At 34.6% G+C, this 25,790-nt stretch overlaps 1 protein-coding gene across 3 annotated transcripts in view; it reads right to left on the bottom strand.

Annotated features, from left to right (window-relative positions):
- The window catches only part of LOC138696826 (uncharacterized), a 66,782-nt gene extending 41,223 nt beyond the window's left edge, over nt 1-25,559 (bottom strand). For 2 of the 3 annotated variants that reach the window (XM_069822270.1, XM_069822272.1), the window contains exon 1: nt 24,922-25,559. The gene's annotated coding sequence lies outside the window, so the exon portion shown is untranslated. The remainder of the gene's footprint in view (nt 1-24,921) is intronic. The other variant, XM_069822271.1, reaches the window with a different exon arrangement.
- Between the last annotated feature and the right edge of the window lie 231 nt (nt 25,560-25,790).

Raw genomic sequence — 25,790 nt, 5'->3', positions numbered from 1 at the left:
TGAATTCTGCACCAGAGGAAACAAGGGACAGTACCAATACTACAACTAATGCAATCAGCTCTGACCTGTCTTGTGGCCATAGATAATCATTGATACCTTAAGGGATCACTTTATTTTTAATCCTTCTCCTCAAAATAGAGAATTAATTAAAACCTCTGTGAAATAAATACATGGTGGAAGGAGATAGGTGACAGAATTTAAATGAAATAAGATAGATCTAGTTGTCATACATGAAAAGGGGCCTCATAAAGAAAATTAAGCTCTGGGCCTCTGAAATTGTAAATCAGGCCCTGGGCCTTTATGAAGAAACTAATGTATAATGTTATACCTTATTGCATGACAACGTTTAGGAAAGTTGCTTCACTCATTTCCCTAAATTTGATGAATAGAATAATGGTAGAATATTGAAAACGCATTGCATACGCAAGTAGTTTACAACATCAATATAAAAAATACAGAAATAGCGTAATTAGTAATGATGGATTTTGGACATGATGCCCACCATAACAAAATGTTTGCAAAGAAAAGAGTGATTAATGCACAATGCTGCACAGGAATCAGTTTCATATGTACTAGCATTGAGGGACAAGTTAACAGTGGCGAAGCTAAGGTGTAAATACTTGGTTGGCTGAAAAAATCTGCTTACCTTATATATTTTTATACAGCAGATGTTTATCGGCTTTATATCAAATGTCTTTGTGACACAGACCCTACAAGAAGATGGTGAGTACTCATTTCCACTCCCAAACAGATTATAGGCCTAACTTAAATGTAACAGAGCACACTGTTAGCCAAGGATATATCTTATACCATGAATATTGAAATTTTCTATTTTGTCTGCCACAATCTGCTATTTTCATATGTAAATGTGGTGTCAATGTCCTATCTTAGTGAGCCCATTTTGTTTCATTTGACCTACTTGGAAACTGTTTTTCTTTTAATTCTGCAAATAATGACCTCAATGAACTCTCTGTACGAGCGCTTTTACACAAAAGTAGTATGCAACACACAAATGCATGCAAGTTAACCCCACATCCTGCTACTGAGTTGTAGAGAACTGATACCCCCTCCTTACCGGCCTTCCCTCAAGCCTGTGAGCAAGAAGAAGCCATCTGCCACACTGCCAGGAACTCACACAATTTTGTATGGGAACATTTTGGTGTACGTATAATTTCCTGTGGAACAGATTTTCCGTATCCATCATTATAGGATCCATTTCAACTGCAATAGAATTGTCACCTTATAGAATTTTTTTAATCTTTCTAAGTTTATCAAGATCAAAATTTTTGGAAAACACATTTTTACACTTTTTCCTAACTAATGAACCCCGTTTCCCTAGTACACTGTCTATTCTTAGCATTGCATCATCCACAATTGTCACTGACTTAGTCAAAGGCTGCCCTCTTTCTTGAAGCTGGCAGATCAATTGTGGCAGGAAACCGAACTTGGCTGCAATGAAAGTTAAATCATTTTTCACTTCCGAAGAATTGAGAAGTTTTTTTGGCTGCTACAATTGAAGATGCTTCATCCTCCAGAGCGTTCACCACCTCAGTTATAGTCAGGAAATTTGAAGCGTAGTAAAGTGCCGCTGAGACCCATATCCCCCCTCTCGTTAAGATAGGTTTGGGGGGGCAGAGGTATATTTGGTGCAATGGATTTAAATGTCAGAATTCTTGATGGGGCTTTCAGAAACATCTTCTTAATACTGGAAATCAAATTATCGGCATCCAGCTCGTCAATAATGTTTTTAATTAATAAACTTCCTCGTATCCACAAACGATTAGGGAAAATACGAGAATTTTACTTGAAGCAAGTAAAGAGATAGGTTTGGAAGTAAATCCCTAAAAGACAAAGTATATGATTATGTCTCGTGACGAGAATATTGTACGAAATGGAAATATACAAATTGGAAGTTTAGCCTTTGAAGAGGTGGAAAAATTCAAATACCTTGGAGCACCAGCAACAAAAATATAAATGATGCTCGGGAGCAGTGGCGTGTGGTGATAAATAATCCTGGTGGTGCACAAATATTTATGATGATGATGATATTATTATTGTTATTATTATTATTATTATTATTATTATTATTATTATTATTATTATTATTATTATTATAGGTACTAACTACTACATAACTATTAACATATGTTACGTAGGTATAGATTTACATAATTTTGTTAGTCAAGGAATTGCAGTTAATCAGTTTCCTATGTAGGTCCATTAATAGCAAAGTGAAGTGTTCAATTTCTATTGCAGCACACCGTAAATAATATTGTTTTCGCTATATTGCGTCTTATAACACAGTTCACAAGCATTCAATACGTGTGTCGTCTCATCAGCCTTAACTGCTAAAAAGTCAGCAGCTTTCTTTATTTCTTTGAAATCTCATCATGGCATACATCCAAAATGACTTGAAAGATTTCGTTCTGTATAGTGTTTGATGTGCTCTTAAACACTGTTCCTCTTTCCAAATGTTCCTTAAGAGTGCGTCTAATTCAGAACTGAAATTGATGAGGCCAAAAAAAAAAAAATACTACCGGTAGCGTTTAAAGATGAATTTTCGTCTTCGTGACCTCTTAAAGCCAACTTAAAAGCTCCACAAAACCGCACCCACATTTGGTAACTTTATCACTGTGAAGTTCAACAATCCAATTGAATCCAATTATGTCTGTATGTTTGAGCCAACACTGCTAATTTAACATTATTGTTGATGTGTGCAGCTGAAGAATAGTGTTTTTTAATTCTTTCATTCATGTGCTTCACATCAATCATACCTGCAGAACGATAATCAAAATTATTTAGTTACTACGCACAGTCCTAAATTCAAACAGAAAAATAAATAAAATTCATAAAACATACTTATTTTTGTCGATAAATGTTCGCCGTCGAACAATAGGCAAGGAAAACAAAATACAGCGTCTTTTATATTGCAGCCGCATATTGCATTTTTCGTAAGTCCGAATGTTGAATTTTCTTGTCACTTCTCTATTACTGTTCTTCGTCACTTATAATTTTAATTCATGTGTACGTCTACCCATCTTCTTTATTTTGATATTTTCGTGTAAAGGTCTTACAGAAAATTACACATCTAAAATATTTTGCACACTAATCATTGTAGCATTTATGATGGAACGAGCTTGAGAACACATCTGAAAGTGCTCCTAACCCCTCCTACGCACACTGTACTGGCTCCCTACCATGCTCAAAAGCCTGCCAGTGAAACACTACTACTGTGCATGCTCGAACGGAGCAGTGTGCCGCAAGTGTCGAGCGGTAAACGAAAGTCCCAGGCGTCAACAAGAACAGTACACATGCAGTGTTATTTTTACATAGTATTATAATAAAGAATTATGTCGCTCACATAGTCTACTGCAGCTCATTGATATAACTTTAAAAACATGTGTTATTTGAAGAGGTGGTGCACTGCTCCTGTGCTCCTTAAGAGAAATCACCACTGCTCGGGAGGAAATTAAACACAGAATAAATATGGGAAATACCTGTTACTATTCGGTTGAGAAGCTTTTATCATCCAGTCTGCTGTCGAAAAATCTGAAAGTTAGAATTTACAAAACAGTTATATTACCGGTTGTTCTTTATGGTTGTGAAACTTGGACTCTCACTTTGAGAGAAGAACATAGCTTAAGGGTGTTTGAAAATAAGGTGCTTATGAAAATATTTGGGGCTAAGAGGTATGAAGTTACAGGAGAACGGAGAAAGTTACACAACACAGAACTGCACGCATTGTATTCTCCACCTGACATAATTAGGAACATTAAATCCAGACGTTTGAGATGAGCAGGGCATGTAGCACGTATGGGCGAAGTCAGAAATGCCTATAGAGTATTAGTTGGGAGGCCGAGACGTAGATAATATTAAAATGGATATGTTGATAGAGTCTGGATTGGTCTTGCTCAGGATAGGGACCAAGGGCGGCAATGAACCTCCGGGTTCCTTGAAAGTCAGTAGGAAAGTAAGTAAGTAAATAAACTTCCTCGTGTGTAATCGTGAAAAGTTTGTAAATAATTCAACAGTTCATAGCATAAAAAATATGACTTTCATAGTCCATTGCCAAGTCTATCATGCTATCAAGTAGGAGTGCGTTATATGTCAGTAAAAATGTTTAGTAGGCTCCCTATGGATATATAAAAATCAAACTCAAAACTTAAGATTATTTAGGGCCAAATTAAAGAAGTATTTAATTTCCCATGCCTTCTATTCTGTAAGTGTATATATGACATTCAACAACTGCTTTATGAATATATCTGTGTTGTATTAAGTATTGATACTAAACCTTTGTGTTGTAATAGTATAGTATATTTTAAGACTCTTATGTAATTAATTTAACTAGATTGCGACTATAACTAAGACTATATTGGCCCTGCCTAGTACTATTAAGAATTTTTTGACATGTTGAATATTGCAAGCATACCAAGGAATGTAAAATAAATACAATACAGTACAGAGAGAGGTAGTCAGACAGACAGACAGAGGCAGTGACAGATTGACAAAGGGAGTCAGACACACATACACAGAGAAAGAGAAAGAGAGAGAGAGAGAGTGAGTGAGACAAACAGACACAGAGACGGACAGATAGAGGTAGTCAAACCTCAAACAGACACACAGAGACAGAGATAGATAGACAGACACAAAGAGAGACTGATAAAGCGATGGATTGCCACCACATAATTCTGCATTAAAGTGTCTTACATTTTTCCTCTTTCTATTTCATAGATAATTCGTACAACATACTTCTCATCATTATTTTACCTCTAATTTCCAGTTATAAAAAAAATATAAAAAAAGGTAAAGGTATCCCCGTAACATGCCATGAAGGCACTTGGGGGGCATGGAGGTAGAGCCCCATGCTTTCCATGACCTCAGCACTAGAATGAGGTGGTGTGGTCGGCACCACGCTCTGACTGCCTTTTACCCTAAAGAAGGATCCGGTACTCAATTTTATAGGAGCCTGAGTGAACCTCGGGGCCGTTCTGAAAGTTTGGCAACGAGAAAAAAATCCTGTCACCACCTGGGATCGAACCCCGGACCTTCCAGTCCGTAGCAAGCTGCTCTACCAACTGTGCTATCCTGCCGCCTATAAAAAAAATATTACGGTACTAATTTATTGCTCACAATCACAATGACATTCAGCATTCAGACTAATCACCGTAAGTCTTACATCATCAAATCAGCCAGTCTTCGCCATAAGGCGTCCATCCTATTGACTTATAAGACCGTGTACAAGGTTCGAAGTCTGGAAATAATGCCCTCTTTGAGTTCAAACTATCGATATTCTCATTATGTATGCTAATTTCGACATTATTCCTGCGTTTCCTCTGCACACCTACTGTTATTTACTGTAGGGAGGCCTGTTATAGTCGTACGGGGCTCGAACTCAGCATATAATGCACTCTCTGGGTTGAAAGTATGGACATGGATTATCCATGGTATGGAATTATATTTCGTGTCATTGGCTCATTGTATATTCTATTTTGACGTCTTCCTTGCAATTTTTCATACTGATACTTGCTCTAAAGAATTACATTTTTACGGGGCTCAAACTCTATTCCTTTGCAGTACCGGTACGGATATCTAGAGCATCGTTTCAACGCGACTCTGGTGTTAAATCTATAAACTACGTCCACGATTTCATATATAATAGTTTGGGATTGCGCACACTGTGCATAAATACGGTTATACCACAGTCTACTATATACAGTCGCGCAGCTCAATATGTAGTAAAAATGCAAACATGGGTAGTTGCCCACCACTAGGATCGCTATACCGCCTCATCATCGCAGATCTCTCTCCTAGCAGACGTCAAAATATGTTACACTTTCATTGTCGTGTTCTTTTGGAAAAATTAACACCTTCTTTCCATTATTGAAATATTAAATGCATAAAGTTAATTTATTATTTTAATGAAGTATATTAAATTCCACCATAAACTCGAAGATACCTCCAAGAAATAAGTAATATAATTTTTGTTTGTGCAAAACGAACTGAAACTTACTATAATAGCTTCACTCATTCAAGATTATAGCGATAATTAACTATGAAACCAATAAATATTAATTTGCATTTCCCTTTACAACAATAATAATGGAAATATGAATTAATGGAGTAACTTACGCGTACCGGTACTTGTAGTGTAGGCTTACGTAGTTAACAAAGTGGGATGAGGTTAAGCAATAATAATCACACCAGAATTGGAAATAAAACGTGATCAATAAATATTATTGTAACAGACTTTTTCTACGCCTCTAGTAGAGCAACAAATAAAAATGACAACAAAATTAACAGCTATAATTAAAAACACATCCTTTGAAAAAAAAATAGGCCTAAGCAATAATAATCCCAAAGACGTTTTATAGAATAATCCCACCTGAATTGAAAATAAAACGTAATCAATAAATTTCATTAAAACAAACTTATTTTTTCTATGTCTTTAGTAAAATAACACATAAAAATAATAACAAAATTAATAGCTACAATTAAAAATATATCCTCTGAAAAAAAAAGTAGACCTAACCTTTATTTCTCTGGAAATTTAGCAGTGACAGAACTTTACCCGGTATCTAATGTCCTTTCGGTTAGACTGAAACATTTCTTTGTGAAATTTAAGGATATAATGTATTCTAACAGTCACAAAGAACTTCAAAATTAAGAGTTTTGTTTCTGCACAGCATTCTTGTGGAAACCCAGGAACCTTTCTGAATCTTTCGGAAATCGGACAAAGGATAACTCTGGCCTCTTTCTCTTACTGTTGCTACAATTTATAGCACTACAAAGTCTCCTCCTTGTCCCATATTATTATTCCAATTATTATATTTTAGCCATTAACATTTTCATTACAACCAATAACGAACATTTTACAAGCATCAATGTGAAATACGCAACGAGCTAGCACTCGATAGAAATACGACACAGTCCAGTCGACCATGGACAGTCTATTGTTTCTAGTTGCTAACCGCTTGGAGCGCTTTATCACGAGATTTGCAAAAAAAACATCTCAAGCTTCGCGACTGTATATAGTAGACTGTGGTTATACTATCTCCTGTATTGTTTCCCTGATAGATTTCACACGCTTTCTACACTCGAGAATGTGATATCTCCCGCATTGGACCCCGCACAGTTCACAGATACACATTTCGCTTGCGGAGTTGTATCTCTTGGTTGCACACACTCTGTGATGATATCCGTGCGTCGCTAGCCCTGTGGTCAGCCATCTTGCGTCGTAGCCGGCATTCGTCCAGTCTCGCTGTATCATTGCATTCGTTGTGTAGAAATCCTCTGTGATCTCCTTCCGTTTCTGTCTTCTTTCTTCCACTACTTTCTTGTAGCTCTCCGTGGCTGGTAGTAGCATCCTCAGTCTTAAGTCGTCCAGAAAGAAAGTTTCCCGTGCTAACTCGTATGCGTACCTTGACAATGAGTATTTGGAGAGTCCGAGTGCCCTCTTCAAGTATCTTGATTTTATACTTTCCAGATCTTTCATTTGTTTTTCGCTTAGATATTCCCATATCATTTCCAGACCGTATGTGCAGGTAGGCCAGATTTTAGCTTCAAAAAAGTTTCATCGCTGAGCTCATGGACATATCTGAGAGATTTCCAATACTGTTGATGCTCCTTATTGCGGCTATTTGTTTCTCTTTTAAGTGCACAGCGAATGTCGTCCCTGTTGTTTGTATTGTTACTCCCAAATATTTGAAGGTACTCTTTCGGTTGACTATTTTCCCATTACACATTATTCTCTCTCTCTCTCCGTAACTCTTCCTCCCCTTCTAAATACTACAAGGTCGGTCTTATCTTCATTTATTTTCATTTCATTTTCTGCCGCCCACTTCCCTAGTATGTCCGTGGCTTTCTGGAGGTCCTCAACATTCTCTGACGCTAGTGCCATGTCATCAGCGTATATGTATATACTCGATTTGGTGTTTGCTTTTATTGCCATTACCACGTCGTGCGTTAGTATATTGAACAGTATTGGACTCATAGGATCGCCCTGTAATACGCCGGTTTTTTGACTGATCCAGTTTGATTCGCCCACACTATCGTTTATCTGGATGTAATTTTCTGCCATTATATTTCCAAACGATTTCATATATGAAACCATTACAACTTATTTGCTTTTCTAATACAAGACAGCAGCCTTTCTCTCATCGCTACATGCATATATGCTTAATTTCTTTCACGTCCGCCATAATTATATCCCGGTCGTTGCGATTATACCCTTTTGTTCATTTGAAGTGTCCCCGATAACTGAAACAGTTTTTAATATATCGCAGTGAAAAATTTGCGTGGAATTATATTTTATATTTGTGAACAATCCTACCTACAACTATTGAATTAAAACTTATATTAGGCCCTAGTTTATTTTTTAATATATTTTTAACCTAATAAAATTAAAAAAAAAACTTTAGAATAGAAATTAAAATAAAAAAAATATTTCTAGTGAAGATACGTATGTTATTTCAAATACTGATGGCCTATTTGTGGAAATTATGAGGAAACCGGCATTGTAATGCACAAAATGAAGCTGCCATTTTGAATTGGTAATTACGCGTAATACTGGTGACAGACTACAGTACTAATCGCGATTACCGAAAACGTGGTGACACACACTTGCGTCTAGAGCCCAACCATCAAAAGCTTCCACTTAAGTAGTTAGAATTTCACTCACCAGGTGGCAGTCGTGTTACAGTTTTCGTATTAATAGAATCTTTTGGCGCTCGATGGCGGTAACACTAAAGCCGAAAATAGTGACTGTGTTTTTGTTCAAGTTAAAAGTTATTGTATTCGTGTTAAAATGAGGTGTTAACAGTTAAATAATGGGGAAAAAATTTGTTTGCAAGCTGTGCAACAGAGAGTATGATTATTATAATAACCTTAGGAAGCATGTAAATAGATCTCATCCTGGGACAGTAGACGAAATTACTCCTAAACTGAGACAAACTGACTTGAGTAAATACAAGTTTAAATGTTCTTATTGTGACAAAGTAGGTATTTATTCAAAAATAACATGCTACATTTCATCAGCGGAAAATTCATGGATTGCCCTCTAACTCAGCCCTTCATGAAAGTAAAAAGTATATTCATGGGTATACCCTTTCAAATTTGAATAACTTTTAACATTAGTATATTTGGAAAATGACTCCTTTTCAATATTACACTTCCATTTATCATACTGGTCCCTATTTTGAAATTCTACAGTCTCTCTATCAATTGTAATAGAATGTACTGTATGCAAATGATTACATAATTCTTCTGTTGATCCACAAGTAAAATTACATAAAGGGCACTTTTTACTTTCATGAAGAGCTGAGTTAGAGGGCAATCCATGAATTTTCCTCTCATGAATTGTAGCATGATATTTTTGAAAAAACATTTTGTCATAATAAGAACATTTAAACTTGTATTTACTTAAGCCAGTTTCTCTCAGTTTAGGAACAATTTCGTCTACTGTCCCAGGATGAGATCTATTTACATGCTTCCTACGGTTATTATAATAATCATACTCCCTGTCGCACAGCTTGCAAACAAATTTTATCTCCATTATATAACTGTTTACACCTCATTTTAACACGAATACAATAACTTTTAACTTGAACAAAAACACAGTCACTATTTTCGGCTTTAGTGTTACCGCCATCTAGCGCCAAAAGATTCTATTAATACGAAAACTGTAACACCACTGCCACATGGTGAGTGAAATTCTAACTACTTACTCAAGTGGAAGCTTTTGATGGTCCCGTCTGGTCAACAGCTCAATTACCATAGAGGAAATAATTTTCTCTATGTACATACGTACAGTATATGTTTGTGTCCCTCCGGACAACACCTAAAGTTCATACTTTCTTTTTATGTTTGTTCATTGTCCCCCCCCCCCCCCCCCGGTTTTTGTTGTTTCTTGCAGCTTGATATGGGACTTTATTTGTTAAAATTGTTATATGCTTTACAATGTAAACTGATACAATTTATACCATTACTATTTATATTATTTTGAAAAGGGATTTTATAACCTATAAAATTTATATCATGCCAAATATTTATATTATTTTGTAATAAAACATTTTTAAAATCAACCTTAACCTCAACGATAGCGTCGTAATGGAGACTGAAATTGAAAATCTGAAAAAGAGATCAGTTCCAGTTTGTAATCCATTATTTATTGAAATGAAACATCTTTCAGCAGCCTTCTACTGCTCTCTCTCTGTGTGTATATATGAATAATTCGTCTGTCATTTGTTAATATATTTCTTTTACTTTTCTCACATCTGCATTAAATTTCTCCACTACGTCTAATAGTAGCCAAATTCATCTTCTAGCCATTCATTTTCGTTTCTATTTCATATAATACAATGGAAGGGGTAACAATATTTCACAGCAGAAGCTATCACGACTTCCTAAATAATATAAATCAAGGTGATTCGAAACCATAGACAAATAAATAGAAAGACCCCCAACTCAATGCATTACCTTCGACACGCTATTGACGCGACATCGAGACACTTGGCGGCAGAATGTGGAACTACATCCCATGTTATTCTTCTTTTTTTTTCTCCAGAAATGTATATTTAAGTACCAGGTTGCAAAATGGACCCATGCCGCATCCCATGTTACACAGCCCGATCGGTATTACAGGTATCCCTTATGCCAACATTAGAGCCCGATCGATACTGCAGATACCTATTATACCAACACATACTAGTATTTTTCATATCGCCAAAGGAGTGTGTAATGGTTTATCAGTTTAAATAACATGTTTAACTACAATATTTATATCACATTTCTGTTTAAACATGTGAATATAAATATAATGGTTGAACATGAAACTGAAAACTATTAACACACTCCCTCTTTTAACACCATCATTTAACCCTTTTATTAAATTAATTTATCAAATTTGACTAATAAAAGTTTTTGCATCTTCTAGATAAAATATGTAATTGAGATACAGGATGCGAATAGGATAGGATACTTCTCTCCAAAACACCTTAAGCACTATTTTTAAATAATGTTATGTATCATGTATTGGAAGATAAAAACAAAGATTGACTTTGGAATGTTATTATTGGTCAGTTATATAATTATAATTCACTCTTAATTTTTTTATGTCAAACATTAGCTTGAAAATAGTCATAAGATGTTTTGCTGTGACAGTACAACGCACGTTCATAAACATTTATAAAACACCACTTTATTTGTTTTACACAGTCAGAGCTGAACATCTATTTTTAAAAGTAACTGCCATTAGTTTAATATATGGATATTAAAAATCTAAGTAATCAATAATAACCACTGATAAAGAATACAAAGAAAACTATTTATCTACAACAGACATAAAATTAACTTAGACTTTCAATAATAACACCATTAAGAAATACAAATAAAAATTATTTTTCATTCTCTGATGTATAGTTGATTCAAAACACTGAACATATTAGAAACAGTGCAATACAATTTATTAGAGATAAGTCTATACTTCGCAACATTTCCTAATTTTGAGCTTTGATATTGAGTGTGTTTGATTTGGTTGTCGCCCCATCGCTCAAAATATGTTGTTGTTGTTGTATTCTAATGCCAGGGGTTTGACAATAAAGTCATTTAACCTCTTGCACTCCAATATTTTTCGAAGATATTATCATGGCCAGCCACTGAAGCACAGAGTTTGAGGTGTTCCGAATCCATTTCTTGGTTTGAGTTGCACAGTGGGTAGTTAGGGGACTGATATATTCCATGGAGTCCATGATCTCCAACAGATTAACTTGGTATTTAGAATCCCAAAATCTTTTATCACCAAGACAAGCCGGTTTTCGACAACTACACTCTACCAATGAACAAGTCATACGCATCGGCCAAGAAATAAAAGACAGTTTTAACAAGAAAGAAGATACCTTGGCAATATTTATTGACTTTCAGTTAGCATATGACTCTGTTTGGAGAAATAAATTATTACTAAAACTCCAGAAATTAGATATCTCCAGCAATATGTTCAGATGGATATCAGAATTCCTTAGTCAACGATTCACTGCCACTAAATTCAGTAACTCACTTTCTAGTTACAGACAAACATATCGAGGTCTACTTCAGGGCGCTGTCCTCAGCACAACTTTATTCAATATTTATATAAATGACTTACCCTCCCTATTAGACGAATCAAACATGAAAACAGCACTATTTGCAGATGATATAGTTTTGTGGACTTCCGGATCTTACAGACATAGAGACAAAATTCAAAATTCTGCTCTTAAAGCTCTAAATCAACTACATGAATGGAATACATCAAATTTGATGACACTCAATTTAAGCAAAAGTAACTACCAAATATTTTCACTCGGTAAAAAAAGAAAGAGAATTCAATATCCAATACAATGGCCAACACCTTCCTAGGACTTATGAATCCAAATATCTTGGAGTTATTTTCGATAGTAAGTTAACATGGAGCAACCATTTGAAATACATTTCTGAAAAAGCTTGTAAAAGATTCTCCCTTCTAAAAAGACTAGTAGGAAAGAAATGGGGATGCTCTAGGAATACTTTGAACACTACATACAAAATGTTTATACAGCCAGTGCTGACATACTGCAGAGAAATTTTAATTACTTCACCTTTCATAAACGACATAGAATATGTTCAAAACCAAGCTCTCAGACTCATTACTGGTGGAATCAAAACAACTCCAATACATTCTATGAGATCCCTCACTAATATTAACAGCATCAAAATGACAATAGAAGAAAAAGCACTGATCCAATACGAAAAACTTATCAGATTACCAGGTAACAATTGGCATTCATAGTCCTCTTTGTAGATTGAAAACTCAAAAAAGTTTCATATCCATTGTTCAAGAATTAAAACAGAAAATCAATATCCCGAATTTAAAAGAAAACTTACAAATTAAACCAAACCCTTTAACTCTATTAAATATAGAATATAAACTAAATTTAACAGAAGAAATACTGAAATCAGAAGTAAACACTGAAATGCTGAAACAATTGTCTTTAGAGACAATTAATATTAGGTACCCTCCACAAAACTGGCTTCATTTATACACCGACGGATCCTTGATCTCCAGAGAACAAGGTGCCGGTGCAGGTGTTACGTGCTGTCTCTTCTCACTTTATAGATCTCTTGGATATGGAACAACAAGTTTTGATGGTGAAATCATTGCAATAAATGAATGTCTCAGGAATCTTCTATGCCACATCAATAAATTTAGGAATGCAGTTATATTGTCAGACTCCAAAGCAGCTATTCTATCAATCGTCTCTAAACACACACACCTTCATCTCAAACAGCAGAAATAACTAAAATGCTCTCTCAATTATTATCACTCAATAAAAGAATTGTATTCCAATGGATACCATCCCATTGTGGAATCCTGGGAAATGAGAATGTGGATGCTTTAGCAAAGAAGGGCAGCACTGCTACTTACAGACCATTACTAAATCTACGTATTACTCTGTGAAGAGATTTATTAAATCTACATACTTAGACTTCAACAAACAAAATTTGATAACTCAATCCCAAGGGAAAAAATGGAACTCTCTGCATCAAAATCCACAGTTAATTCCCGATTTACCACGAAAATCGTCTGTAGCTGCATTTAGATTGGCAACAGGCCATGATTGTTTGGCCAAACACCTGCATAGAATTGGAATATATCAGTCCCCTAATTGCCCATTGTGCAACTCAAACCAAGAAATGGATTCAGAACACCTCAAAATCTGTGCTTCAGTGGCTAGTCATGATAATATCTTTGAAAAATATTGGAGTGCAAGAGGTCAAATGACTTTACTGTCAAACGCCTGGCATTAGAAAACAACATATTCCAATTCTATGCAGGTGTTTGTTTGGCCAGACAGTCATGGCCTGTTGCCAATCTAAATGCAGCTACAGACGATTTTCGTGGTAAATCGGGAATTAACTGTGGATTATGATGCAGAGAGTTCCATTTTTTTCCCTTGGAGATTGTGTTATCAAATTTTGTTTGTTGAAGTCTAAGTATGTAGATTTAATAAATCTTTTCACAGAGTAATATGTAGATTTAGTAACAGGTCTGTAAGTAGCAGTGCTGCCCTTCTTTGCTAAAGCATCCGCATTCTCATTTCCCTGGATTCCACAATGGGATGGTATCCATTGGAATACAATTCTTTTATTGAGTGATATTAATTGAGAGAACATTTTAGTTATTTCTGCTGTTTGAGATGAAGGTGTGTATTTAGAGATTATTGATAGAATAGCTGCTTTGGAGTCTGACAATATAACTGCATTCTTAAATTTATTGATGTGGCATAGAAGATTCCTGAGACTTTCACTTATTGAAATGATTTCTCTATCAAAACTTGTTGTTCCATATCCAAGAGATCTATAAAGTGAGAAGAGACAAAATATTGCATCATATTTACTCTCGTCTTAGCTGATGTTATACGACAAGCATTCCATTATAAGAAATTTAGTTGCTTCTGTACCATTAAAGTAGTCCCGCCCGGAAATCCGATTGGGGGACTATTTTGCTGCATAGAATTGGAATATATCAGTCTCCTAACTGTCCATTGTGCTACTCAAACCAAGAAATGGATTTGGAACACCTCAAAATCTGTGCTTCAGTGGCTGACCATGACAATAATTTTGAAAAATACTGGAGTGCAAGAGGTCAAATGACTTTATTGTCAAATGCCTGGCATTAGAAAACATCAACATATTTACTCTCTAAAAATTCTAAATAATGCACCAAATCTCACCAGTTGCAGAAGCTGCAAATTCGTATCGCTGCCACTGGACTCCCTCCTATGCCCTCTAGCTGACACAACTGAAATGCTCATTGTACTAGTAATTATTATTTGTATTTATATTACTATGTAATGTTAACTTAGGGTCTTAAAGATCGTTAGATTTATCATTGCCCTATATATTACAAAAATTATATTGCTCATAATGTAGAAGTCAAGTACTCTACTTTCTTTTTTTTTTTTTCAGATGAATGAATTCCCCTTACTGTCCTTCAATTAACTGAAGAAATCAAGACATTAAACGAAATGAGATAATAATAATAATAATAATAATGATGATGATGATGATGATGATGATGATGATAATAATGAAGTCCATTACCATATACTTGTCAACAAAATTAAACACAATTTTGTTAAAAGATAAAGACAATGAATGAATCACTCACTGAAAGAGAATACAGGTTCAAATTGATGCCACAGTGAAGTGCAATGAATGAAGCAATTATGTTAGGTGGTGAAAAAGGTTAATGTAAGTAGGCTGGTGTTGAAGTGGGTCGTAATTCTTGAGTGGGATACCAAGCATCTCTTGATGGAATGTCCCCTCTTAGTAAGTTGTACCTGAAGTCACCATTATACTGATTACTGTGAAAATGGCTTGCACATATATAGGCCCTTCTGTAAGGGTGAGGAATTTCTGCCACAGCTGCCCACATTTGGTACCTGTTACAATCAAGATTCTATTATTATCTTCGAAAAATATACAAACCAGGGTTGGTATTAATTTAAATTAATGATTTAATCATGATGTAAATAAAATAATTTTCATTTTATTTACACCAGATAATTGTTACTACTTAAATCACAGATTAAAATTATATGCACCTAACATGATTAATATGAGAAATTAACTTCCTGAAGAAAAAAATATAAATGTTTTTACATATGACTGTTCTGCTGCTTCTTAAAACTATTAGCAATATATATGAGTATCAAACTTGCAAAACTTGACATGTCCATTTTTACAAAATACACTTCAGATGCCAAAAACTTGCATCTCTGCAATGAACAAAATATTTTCTATGGTGAAATATACTTTTCTTCCTATAAATTCATATAAAATTTCATCACAGAAAAATCTTTGTTTATTACAGACATATAATTCTAGCATTTTCTGAAGAAATGGACAGATTTTGAAAGTTTGCTTCTCATATGTCTTTTCCTAACTCCTAATTAAGGAGCAACAGAACACATGGTACAGGAATCACCATCTAATTAAAGCATAGTATCACAGTCTACTATATACAGTCGCGAAGCTTGAGGTGATTTTTTGCAAATCTCGCGATAAGCGCTCCAAGCTGTTAGCAACTAGAAACAATAGAGAGTCCACTGTCGAGTTTGGATTTAGAGTCGACTGTGTCGTATTTCCATCGAGTACTAGGACGTTGTGTATTTCGCATTGATGCTTGTGAAGAAAAAATCCTAACGTCTATTTCTTATTTTACTTCTAGATGCAAAAAGTGGCTAATAAACAGCAGGAGGGAAGATCTAATGACAAATAATGAAGCATATCTTTATAATAATATAAAGTTTTGCTCTCTTCATTTCAAAAACACGTAATTTATGTATGAAAATAAAAATAAATTAATCTGGAATGCAGTTCCAACTTTATTTGATGTTTCAAATAAACCTGTTCTGTTATTACCTGCAGCTGAGAAACAAAAGCTTTGCACTAATTCTACGTCTGTATCACCTGATTCCTTGAATAATTGTACATTTTCAGACAACTTAGGCCTACTTTTTTTTTTCAAGGGATATGTTTTTGATTATAGCTGTTAATTTTGTTGCTATTTTTATTTGTTACTTTACTAGAGACGTAGAAAAAGTAAGTCTGTTACAATAAAATTTATTGATCACGTTTTATTTCCAATTCTGGTGTGATTATTATTGCTTAACCTCATCCCACTTTGTTAACTACGTAAGCCTACACTACAAGTACCAGTACACGTAGGTTACTCCCATTAATTCATATTTCCATTATTATTGTTATTATATTATTGTTGTAAAGGGAAATTCAAATTAATATTTATTGGTTTTTGGCTAGCCTATAATCTTGAATGAGTGAAGCGATTATAGTAAATTTCTGTTCGTTTTGCACAAACAAAAATAATATTAACCTATTTCTTGCAGGTATCTTCGAGTTTATGGTGGAATTTAATATACTTCACTAAAATAATGAATGAACTTTATCCATTTAATATTTCAATAATGGAAGGAAGGTGTTAATTTTTCCAAAAGAACCCGACAACGAAAGTGTAACATATTTTGTCGTCTGCTAGGAGAGATCTGTGATGATGAGGCGATAGTAGCGATCCTAGTGGTGGGCAACTACCCATGTTTGCATTTTTACTACATATTGAGCTGCGCGACTATATAGTAGACTGTGATAGTATGATGCTGAGGATTGAAATGAATAGCTGTAGCTCATAACAATATTCAAAGTAAAAGTTGCACAATGCCAAATGGACTACGTATTTATTTTGAAAACACACAATGCTAAGCTCTTCTGATAAATTTATTTGTAAATATTAATCTCTCTAAATAGTTGAATTCTTTTCTAATGAATAACAAACTGAGCATAATATCTTGCCTAAGTCTAAGCTAATTATTATTATCATTAAGTGCAGGTTATTAGTGCTGTAACTCTTCATGTATTAATAATGAGGTCTATGTGTAAACATAGTAAATTATTTTTCAAGCGATGTTGTTAATTACTTAAAATAACACATTAAAAAATATACAATTATGTAGCAACTAATGCACAAATTAAGTTTAAATGAATTACAAAAGAAGGCAAAAACTCATTTTAATAAAAAAATCTGAATTCGACAAATAATTCTCACTTAAATTTAAAAATTACTACAGTTTACCAACCCTGACTATTTACTGAAGATATATAAGGATATCTTTGCATTGAGCTTATGCCAATACCATTGCTTACCTTTTAAGCTGTGCTGCATTACTTTGCACAGGAAACAGGAATAACCAGGTCTTCTCATTACTATCCGATTTCTGACAGTACACTGCAGCACATTCACATTGTAAAACTCCGGCATTTGTCTATCTATTAACTGAAACAAACCAGCAGTAGCCTAGTATCAAATAATGCATTAATAACACTACATTTCATAGAACAATTGAAGGATTGCAGTATAATCAACGTTTGTGAAATATTCCTGGAAGAATTCTATCCAAGAGTTTATAAAAATAATAAATATCTCCGGCAATTTAACTCTCTTTATTTTATCAAAATTCTTCGAGTAAAGGTACTACTGTTAACTGTAAAGTGAAATTTTCTAAAATCTTTTTTCGGGAACGACACTTCTTTACTATTGCGTTACCAAGCTAGGGTACGCCGCCATCCTTTGGTAACGCAACTGTAAAGAATTAAACCGGGAACAACATATTTAGTCATATCAATTTCTGTCCCACGAATTTTAAGATGTCTGACCAACTTAACTTAGCTATATACAAAAATAAAATGTTCGTTCATACCCAAAGTGTATATTAACTTTGTTAGCTTACCTTTAAAGCTCTTGGCGTAATTGCAGTTAGGCCTAATACACTCTTGTAATTCAACACAGAAGTCAGTTCATCATGTGGTAGTGGTAGAAGAAAGGTAATCGCGTTCTGAAGTTTATCCCTGAAAACAATTACAGATCTCAGTTTAATAAACGTTTAAGATATGATGGAAGAATTCAGTTTAAATTAAAAAACATGATGGTGCAGTTAAGCTGCATCTACACGGTTCAGTTTTTCATGCTCGTATGCACTCAGTCTGGGAAGAATATTGAAAGAATCAAGTTTAAAGCGCATGTTGAATTAAGATACATTACGATTTTCTATCTACAAGGTACGCCATATTAATATTAAAATACCAAGATACATGTGATGGAGTGTAAAAACCGATTAGTTTCACTGGCCAAGTTTTGCAGCAGCGAAAGCTAAAATAATATATTATCCTGCACATTGTGCGCACTTCCGTTATTATTAAATACCAATCTTGCAGGCATTGCTTGAATGTGTGAAGTTGAAAGATAAGTTGAACCGTGTAGATGACGTGAAGTCTTGTAATCTCAAACGTATTTCTTTCTTACCTTTAACGTTGCGAATTATTTCTTGTTGCAGGAAAGCACCAGTAACTTCTAAATTAACTCGATCTGTTCAAATTTCTTCCTTAAGCAGCCATGTTCGTCCATTCCATAATTTATACAAGATTTAAACAGAATAGTAATGCCAACATCCAACAATTGATCAACTGAACAAATGAGGTTAATACACAGTACTCTAATATGGCTACTTTGTCCTCGAATGAAAATGCAAATTAGCTATATAGTAATAGTAATAATAATAATCCGAATGATATAAAAACTGACACATTCTGTAAATAATGGACAATAATAATATCTGTTTAAAACTGTCATTCTCTCCATTTATAATTTATATCAATAAAATGAAATTGCCATAAGAACTGAACGCGGAACTACTAGCTGGACTTCCATCAACCAAGGTGTTAGACAAGGGTGCGGTCTTTCTCCTCTGTTGTTTATTATATATATGAACCATATTTTATACATTTGGAGGCAAAGTCATCATGCTGGAATTCAAATTAATCGAAACACAGTTCTCGATACACTAATGTTTGCCGACGATCAGGTTATTATCGCTAAAACAGAGGATGCTTTACAAAGAGCCATTTATGATTTGCAAATGATAGCCTCTGATTTCAATATGGACATCTCAAAAGAGAAAACAAAAGTCATGGCATTTTCGCGAGAGAACCCAATTCCAAGTAAGATCATGATAAATAATACTTTAATTGAACGTGTTAATTCATTTAACTATTTAGGTTATAACCTCTCTTACATCACTGATGAAGATATGTCAAACAAAATATCTAAATTTATAAAAATCACTGGCGTCATTAACGCCGTCTTCAAATCCTCCCATGTTCAGAAACATACAAGGCTAAAGGTACATAAAACACTAGCTCGACCGGTCCTCACTTACGGTAGCGAGGCATGGACAATCAGAAAAGCTGATGAGCAAAGGCTGACGACAGCGGAAATGAGGTTCATGAGACGAACAGTGGGATGCTCTTTGCTGGAACACCGTAAAAATGTGGACATATTGCAGGAACTAAACATGGATCCTATAGTTAATTTTGTTCAACAATATCGATTTCAGTGGAAAAAACATGTCGAAAGGATGGATCGCACTAGATGGCCTAAACAGATTCTTACTTATGTACCAAGAGGAAAGAGGAAATTGGGAAGACCACGAAAGCACTGGCATGAGACCGTAACAGATCCTGTAGGGTGTAATACGTGAGGGATATGATGATGAACTGTCACATTGGCAAAACTTATAACCAAAGAACTTTCGAAACCAAGGAGCTTTGTACTGCTAATTTTACAAACTCTGTGATCGAAATACAGCCAGCGCTGTCCTGACCACATGCGGCAAAGTAAGGAACATCTATGAGCATCCACGGCCGACTTAATGCTCGCTTCGCTTCTCCTTTACAGGCCTTGACAATTCATTTTGATCCCTGTGTTAAATCTGTAATCGAGAAAATATGAAATTCCCGCCAGATGGCACTGACTCCCAAGGTTCACTGAGGAAAGTGTGTATGGTTTCTTGTACGATTATAATTAGTAATATTGCGCTTCTTTCTACTGGTATGTAAGTTTATTGTGATATGATTCAAAATTACATATTGTTGTGTACCATTGTGTACTTCGAATAGAAAAAAAAAGAGTGGAGGAGTAATATCATTCCACGAATTTCCGAGTGACAGGGAAAGATGATTGTATTTCGTACCCAGAATATTGTACGAAATGGAAATATAAAAATTGGAGTTGTATCCTTCGAAGAGGTGGAAAAATTCAAATATTTTATTTTATTTTGGTAGGTTATTTTACGACGCTTTATCAACATCTTAGGCGATTCAGCATCTGAATGAGATGAAGGTGATAATGCCGATGAGATGAAGGTGATAATGCCGATGAAATGAGTCCGGGATCCAACACCGAAAGTTATCCAGCATTTGCTCATATTGGGTTGAGGGAAAACCTCGGAAAAAACCTTAACCAGGTAACTTGCCCCGACCTGGTATCGAACCCGGGCCACCTGGTTTCGCGGCTAGACGCGCTAACCGTTACTCCACAGGTGTGGACAAAAGTTCAAATATCTTGGAGTAACAGTAACAAATATAAATGACACTCGGGAGAAAATTAAACGCAGAATAAATATGAGAACTACCTCTTAATATTCGGTTGGAAAGCTTTTATCATCTAGTCTGCTGTCAAAAAATCGGAAAGTTAGAATCTATAAAAATAGTTATATTACTGATTGTTCTGTATGGTTGTGAAACTTGGACTCTTATTTTGAGAGAGGAACAGAGGTTAAGAGTGTTTGAGAATAAGGTTCTTAGGAAAATATATGGGCTAAGAGCGATGGATTTAGAGGAAAATGGAGGAAGTTACATAACGCAGAACTGCACGCATTGTATTCTTCACCTGACATAATTAGGAACATTAAATCCAGACGTTTGAGATGGGCAGGGCATGTAGCACATATGGGCGAATCCAGAAATGCATATAGAGTGTTAGTTGGGAGGCCGGAAAGAAAAAGACGTAGACAGGAAGATAATATTAAAATGGATTTGAGGGAGGTGGGATATGATAATAGAGACTGGATTAATCTTGCTCAGGATAAGGATCAATGGCGGGCTTATGAGAGAGCGGCAATGAACCTCCGGGTTCCTTAAAAGCCATAAGTAAGTAAGTAGGTTTGTAAGTAAGGGAAAGATGCGAAAATGCCTTAAAGTGATTTCACGCCAAGACTTTGTTCCTAAAGTCGTTTGTAGTTTACATTTCAGGGAAGATTATTCTAATAATGGGAAATTTAGACTATTAAAACCAAATGCTGTGCCAACAATATTCCCTCATTATCCTAGGTATAAAGTGACAGATATCAAAAGACCATAACGAACAATTACTAAAACTGATCTCCCTCCATCCAAGAAACGCAATTCTTTTAGTAATATTGGTTTTTTCACTATTTGAACAAGATGTTCCAAGTGGCTCAGCGTCAGTTAATGACATTCCCTTCTTGCCAGTTGAAAATGACCATAAAGCGACGCAAACAGACGTTGTCAACTTTGTGGAGCTAAAAAGAAATAATAACAGATTGCATGTGAAAATTAAACAACTTAATCAGGTGTTACAAGAGAAGCAAGATGAGATAACGAAAACAACCCAAAAACTCCAACTAATTGAAAGAGATCCGTTACATAAAGAACTGGAAAATGTAAGGAAAAAGGCCGATGAAGGCAGTATTCATACAAAATTGATTCTAGATCAGCTGCTTAATCATGTAAAGAGAATACCAAAAAAGAATATATCAGAAAATTTGTGTTCACAAATTGAGCCATTACTGTGTAGATGCCCTCTCTTGCAATGCCACTCTATGATGAAGACTGCCAAAAACGACTTGCTAATATCATTACTGTGAAATATGTTAGGCCACTTCTAGATAACATTGCAGCAGCTTTAACTGAAAAGCTTGTTCCTTCAAAGAATGCGGCTTATAATCCACTGAGTCGCAAAATCTTGAAACTATGATTCTTGAATCTGCAATATCAAGTGGAATGTATCAGTGCAGTGAGTGAAATTATTAAACTTAATACAAGTTATTGTAAATAATTACCCAAGTGATTATTTCGAAACATCGCAGTTTAGCCTAGGGGTGCTACCCAGTGAATGAACGACAAAATTATGCCTCTGTCATCATGTTACTTAAACTGAACAGGTTACTATGTGTTACTTTCCCTGCTTTTAAACTCTCGCTATTACCATAATTAACAGAACTAAACATAATAATACTTATTATTTTCTTATTTATTATTTATAATTGTTATTATTATTCTTTAATTATTTATTTTAATTCATATTGAGTATTTCTTCTGTGGACACCACACCTTGGCAGACAGCGCCTCGTGGTGGAATTGAGAAATTATCCAATTTGAACGTAAGATTACTATTGTCAAGGCCGTATACAAAAAAAGTGAAGATAACATCAAGTCGGCAGTGGAGCATCCAACATCTATCATTTGAGTTAAACCCCCCCTGTTCGAAACTAAAGTCTTCTAATTAAAATGTTACTTTCGTCCACTGGGCCGTGTCTCAGCGCGATTATCTTGTTCTGGAAACAGGATTAAGCTCCTGATCGCGATCGGGACGGTGACACACTACAAACCCGATCGCGATTAGGTCGATTATCGCGATTAGTGACTGTAGTCTATCACCAGTATAACAGTAATAGTTACACTAAATCTGAAAAATAGTATACAATATTGCAGAAATGACGCATATTAAGCATATGAAATTTCAAGTTACAGATTTATTCATTCCTGAAAAAAAAAAAATAATAATAATAATTTCACTAGTATTTAAAGGTGTATGTCTCCCTTTAAGGTACAGATTTATTCATTCCTGGAAAAAAAAAAATCGCCAATTTTTTAGTACTTAAAGATGTAGCCTATGTCCCCCTTTAAGGACGAAATTAATGTTAGGACAGAGCATTCCAAAGTCTTATTTTTATCAGCCGAAAAGGGCCATTTAGAATTATTATGAATATATAAAATCAAGCTTTCTGTAGACCTGCTTTTAAAAATATCTTAGAAATCATAACACTAGGTACTAAGTTTGTATAGGCTATGTAAATGTATATGTATATGTAAAAGAAAACTTACATAATTATAATCTTCGATCCATGCTTATCAAACTAGGAATAATCACAAGATGAAAACTATGTAGGCCTATGTAAGATTAAGAAAAATTGTAAATTGGTAGGATAAGTAGGCCTACTTTTAATTATGTAAAGTGTTTATAACGGTATCTGTTAATAGATTCATTCACAAGAAAGTAGACTAATTAAAATAGCTTACAAGCAAGATAATTTACTTTTGTTATAAATATTTAAATAGACATAGTAACAAAAGTGATTCAGTGTTTTAAGGTACCAGTAACTTTAATGTAAGTGATCGAGGCCTTTCTTTTATATATTTGGAATTATATTGACGAAGATTGATTGTTGTTTATTGTTAGTAAAATAACGTGTGCAAAAATATAGTCTTAATTCTTCCCTGAAGGAGTAAACACTCGTGCTCAGGGAGTTATCTAAACACATACTTAACACAAACAAAGATAATTATTTGACACAAAGAGGGTCAAAAAAATTATAAGAATAAATTAACTTTAAAAATATAATTTCAGTTGTAACATTTAAATCTTACAAATACATACACACATTAAATCAACATATATTCTTTAACAATTAAATTTCTAACGCTATTTTTGAAATTTGATACTAAAATTTTCCAAATATGGGTATTTTTCAATTATTTTATTATATAACCTTGGACCATAGTAGGTACCATGGCTAAGAGCTGTGCTTGTGAAACACTTTGGTTCCTCTAGTCGTATAAAATCGGATCTTGTAGTTCCATATTTATGATGATAAAATTTGATTTTGATATTTGTGTTTTTTGGTTTGACTAATAAAGAGAGAATTGCGCACAAATGTGCATAGATGTCACTGTAGCACAAATTACTTAATCTGACACATTGGTCTTGCCGTTCACTCACTACAGAATTGTGTCAGTGATTCTTTCCTTTTTGGTTTGACTAATAAAACGATGATATTATTGATATTATTATTATTATTAGGGACATCTTAGATTCGAGTTTCATAGTTTAAAGAAAACATTAAGGCGTTTTGTTACGAAGACCAACTTCAGTGGTTCGAGTCTAACAATAAATTAATAATAAATAATTAAAATATAATTAAATATGGCTGAAAGTATGGGTAAATTGATAAAAATGAGATGTAAGAGAGAAGAAGACGGAGGAGAAAAGGGGTAAATTATAAGCACAGTCCTACAATTTCACATAGTAGGCCTACTTGTACTTAAACCGTTTTACCACAAATTTGGCCAAAGGGAAAAAATACATATTTTTACTCAATTTGTATTGTATTGTATTTATCATTCAACCGAAAGAGGAAAGGGGTATCTAGTATAACAATTTATAAATATAACATATTTATGTCTTGCTTCCATACTTACGTCAGAGGAGGAAGGACACTTCCGATAATTTACTTTTATTCTTTCCGCCACTTCATTTGATGATAAATTTAGTGCACACGTACAAATTTACAAAACGAATAATTTTTACACATTTTCTATGTCAGGGAACGCATAGGTAGGCCTACTGCAAGAAGACGCTTGTAACGAGAGTACCGGTGCATGTCAAGAACAGAAGAATCACCTTGGGCTCACCTTGTCTTAATAAAGTATTTTAAAATTCTAATCACCTTATTTTATTACTATTTTCGGATACCGAAACACGAAAAAAACAAGTAAATAATCAATCAAGGTACTGTGAATCAAAGTATTACGTGAATCTTAACCATGTTACACTGGAAATAGTGCACATCGTATAACAATATACAACACCTTTTTGCAGAAAACACTTCCACTGCCTGTAATGTTACTGAAACATGTATGCACATGAATGAGGGAATAAATACGTCTTATATTGTGTATTGGTATTTGTAAATATTCTTACGTTTTATTCCGGGAAAATATATAAAATACTCCTATAGCGTTAGGGACCTTCAAAATGGTAACTACAAAAATATTACACCAACACAATGTATCACATACACAGAGCTCCGACAGCGAAAATGGAGATTTCCCGCCAATTTAGGAGAACAGACACACCCAAAGAGCACAGCCCTAGATCATATATAAAACAGATCAGGCAAGCTTATATCACAGTCTAATACATACAGTCTCGAAACTTCAACACTTTTTCTGCCAACATTCGCGACACTAGCGCCCAAGCGGCAGGCAAGGCACTGGTCATAGGTTCGTTCAGCCAGCACGTGCTTCAAAGGGATGCGAGATGTTATAATAACGTTTTAATCATGCAT

The sequence above is a fragment of the Periplaneta americana genome, chromosome 3, assembly GCF_040183065.1.
Source record: "Periplaneta americana isolate PAMFEO1 chromosome 3, P.americana_PAMFEO1_priV1, whole genome shotgun sequence".
In the NCBI taxonomy this organism is placed as follows: domain Eukaryota; kingdom Metazoa; phylum Arthropoda; class Insecta; order Blattodea; family Blattidae; genus Periplaneta; species Periplaneta americana.
Note: the sequence above shows the minus strand (reverse complement) of the source record. Positions and strands in the feature narration are given on the sequence as shown.